Below are 4,119 nucleotides of genomic sequence, written 5' to 3'. Positions count from 1 at the left end.
GTTGACACCGTAGACGGTGGGGAGGAGCACTCCGGTGTGAATCCGATCTCGTCTATGGGTGATGGGGGAACCACGGTGTCCCGTGAGGAATTCAATGTGGCTTTGGACACATTGAAAACCTCCATGACAACCGAGGTTGAAAGCATGTTTAATAAATTCTTAGAAGGACTTAAACTATCTACCTCGCCATTGAAAGTGGGTGATCCCACTGACAAGGTGACAGATGCTAACTCCGACAAGGGGAAAGCTACTAGTGAAAAGGAACCTTCTACTAGTGGTAGAAATGGCACCGGCATCTTTGCCCATGTGGCACCTCCAGTTTATGGAGGACCGATTCCTTCTACTCACTTAAATCATGCCGGGCCTCCTCCTAAGATTGTGAAAAATGAGGACTTTGATTCTTGGGTGTATCGCTTCAAGCGTCATTTAAATCATGTGAATACTAACCTTTGGAGAATCATTGAAGAAGGTTTTCATCCACATGACCGAAGCAACTTCACCCCTAGAGAAGCTGTGGACCATCAATTCAATGAGAATGCTCTCTTCATCATTCAAGATGCAGTTCTTCTTGAAGATCTCCCTCATCTTCGACCCTTCGCCATGGCCAAAGACGCATGGCATTGCGTTGTTTCCCTCTATAAGGGAAGTGCAAGCATTCAACAGTCCAACTATGAAGTGGTGCAATATGAAGCCGATGAGTTTGCAATGAAAGAAGATGAAGAACCTCGTGAGCTCTTCCGTAGAGTCACCAAACTTGCGGTCTCACTCCGAGATCATGGGAGCAAGGAAACGGATGACAATTGGATCAGGTGCAAGTTTCTTAAAGCCATGATGCCTTACCACAAGGCCTTGTCCTCCGTCATCCATCAAAGACCGGACTTCCACTCCTTGACCTCAAACGAGGTGTTGGATGAGTTTGTGGCATTGAGGATCTTGGACAAGACCACCGACAATGCGATGTTGCGCTCACAAAGGGTAAAGAAGCCCAACCTTGCCTTGAAGACCAAGGTTATTGTGGAAGAAGAGGAAGAAGAGGAAGATGAGGAGAGCAACCCCAAAGATACAAAATATGACTATCATGAACACATGGCTCTTGCGTCAAGGCAATTTTGGAGCAAGAAGAACACAAGGCCCAACTTTAACAAGAACAACTCAAGTGGGCTCATGGGCAAGCAACGTGTGAGAACATGTTACAATTGTGGCAATGTGAGCCATTTTGTTGTGGATTGCCCTTATGAGAAGCAGGAAGACAATGGTGGCAAGCTCATCCAAAAGGACAAAGCCAAGTCCTTCCCCAACAAGAACAACTTCACCAAAAAGACTCCTACTCGAGGGTTGGTGGTTCAAGAAGAATACAATGAGCATGACGATGATGATGAAGATAATGAAGCCATGGCCATGGCCTCCATTGCCATTGCCACAACTCCATGGGTGTCCATCTTCGACTCACCCAATGAGAACATCACCGCCAAGTGTCTCATGGCTAAAGCCACCAACAAGGTAACCCCCAACATCAAAACCACCATCATTACTAATCCCTCCTTGACGGATGGCATTGATGAAAGTGAGGGGTCTAATGAGGAAGTGAATGAATTTGAGTCTTGTATGAGTAAGCTCAAGGGCAAATCCAAGAAGCACTTTGTTGCTCTCTTGGAACAACTTGGTGAAGCCAATGACATGATCGAGGCTCACGAAGAAACCATCTCTAAGATGGAAGGTCATAGTCATGACTATGCCGATGAGATATCATATCTCTCTAATGCTCTTGAGGAAGAGCGTGGGCATCATTTGGCTCTTAAGGAGTCACACAATTATGACTATGCTAAGTTAAAGAAAGATCTTGATCATGCTCTTGTTGTGTCTCGTGTGCTAACTTCCGAGAAGGCTAAACTTGGTGTTGACCCTGCTATACTCAAGGAGGAGTTTGATTTACTTGACAAGGCCCACAAGGTCTTGAAGGGTGCTCATGCTAGCCTCAAGGAGTCTCATGCTCAATTCCAAGTTAAGCTAACCAAAGAAAAGTCCACCTTTCCTCATATGGTATTAATTGATAATGCAAATGCCACTAACCCGTGTTGTGAGCATGTGCATCTTGTGGAGGAGAATGCCAAGTTGAAGGATCAACTTGAGAAAGGCCTTGTGACATGCATTCAAGGTGAGAAGAACCTCAACGATCTTTTGAGCAATCAAAAGGAAGTTGTGGCCAAGGAGGGAGTTGGGTTCGCACCCAAGTCCAAGAACAAGAAGTAGAACGACAAGACCAAACGACCTCCTCCTCTCAAGCAAACTTTTGTGAAAGAGGGAGAGGGTGCTCCTAAGGAGAATAAGAACAATGTGAAGGGTGGTGATGTCAAAAAGGGCAAAACCACCTCCTCCAACAAAGCCGGCGACTTTAACCCTTCTTGTGTGTTGTGTCGTGCTAGTGATGGGCATGTATATGCTAAATTTGTTGGTTCTCCTTATGAGTACATTGAATGGTCTATTTGGGTTCCTAAGACCCGTGTTACTAACATCAAAGGACCCATTACTAAATGGGTACCTAAAACCAAGCATTGATCTATTGTAGGTGTTTGCTTCCGGTGGGGGATCATGGTTGCTCGATAGTGGAGCAACAAATCATATGACCGGGAGCAAGGACTTGGTGGTGGATGTGCAAAAGATCCCATCTATGCCCACCAATGTCGAGTGGGGTGATGTCTCATCTTCTAAGGTATTGGGTCTTGGCAAGGTTGTCATTTCTCATGATCTAACGATCGAGAAAGTCATGCTTGTTGAGTCCCTTTCGTTCAATTCACTTTCCGTTCGTCAACTTGCACTCATGGGCTTTGCCACTTTCTTTGATTTGATACCGTGGCCCTCTTGTGGAGCAAGACTCTTAAAGTAGCCTTTGTTGGGCATGTCGAGAACGGTCTCTATGTGATTAACTTTTCGAAGCGACCCACTAAGACCGCGACATGCCTAATGGCTAAAGTTGATGTGGGATGGCTTTGGCATCACCGTTTAGCCCACGTCAGTATGAGATCTTTGCAAAGTCTTCTCAAGGGGGGCCATGTCCGTGGACTAACAAATGTTAGTTTTTCCAAAGATCGTGCTTGCAGTGCTTGTATCGAAGGAAAGCTTCATGAGAAGGCTCACCCTCCCACGACTATCATCTACTCGAAGAGACCCTTGGAGATCCTTCACATGGACCTCTTTGGGCCTCCATCCTTTGATAGTCTTGGGGGTAGAAAGTATTGCTTGGTGATTGTGGATGATTATTCAAGATACACTTGGGTATATTTCTTCAAGAGGAAGAGTGAAACTCAACAAACCATCATCGACTTTGCAAATGAAGCTCAACATCAACATGATGCAAGGATCTTGGCAATAAGAAGTGACAATGGCACCGAGTTAAAGAACTACACCTTGGATGAGTTTCTTAGTGATGAGAGGATCAAGCATCAATATGCTGCACCATATACCCCTCAACAAAATGGTGTCGCAGAGAGGAAGAACCGGATGTTGATTGATGTGGCAAGGACCATGATGGCGGAGTTCAAGTCTCCATACAACTTTTGGGTTGAAGCCATCAACACAGCATGTCATGCATCCAATCGGCTCTATCTCCGCAAAGGCTTGAACAAGACTCCTTATGAAATACTTACCGGTAACAAGCCCAACCTCAAGTACTTCCAGGTGTTCGGGTCTAAGTGTTTCATTCTCAAGAAAGGTGTCCCTTTGTCTAAATTTGAAGCTAGAGCTTATGAGGGCATATTTGTTGGTTATGCTACAAACTCTCATGCTTACCGTGTCCTTAACAAGTCCACCGGACTCATTGAGGACACGTGTAACGTGGAGTTTGACGAAAATAACAGCTCCCAAGTGGACCAAAGTGGTACCTGTGATGTAGGTGATGAAATTCCTCCCCAAGCCATAAGAAGAATGGATGTGGGTCATATTCTACCCATTGAGGAACCCCTTGTGGCCGAAGGAGAAGGACAATGCTCCACTCAAGTGGAGCCATCACCAACCCAAGACCCACACGCTTCCGAAGAACAAAGTGAAGGCCTCAATCTCGTGAACAAGACCAAGGGCAAGATCAACCTCAAGATGGTGGTGAACCACCAAATGATGCCCAAG

The sequence above is a fragment of the Triticum dicoccoides genome, chromosome 2B (assembly GCF_002162155.2).
Source record: "Triticum dicoccoides isolate Atlit2015 ecotype Zavitan chromosome 2B, WEW_v2.0, whole genome shotgun sequence".
Classification (NCBI taxonomy): domain Eukaryota; kingdom Viridiplantae; phylum Streptophyta; class Magnoliopsida; order Poales; family Poaceae; genus Triticum; species Triticum dicoccoides.
This window is presented reverse-complemented; position numbering follows the sequence as displayed.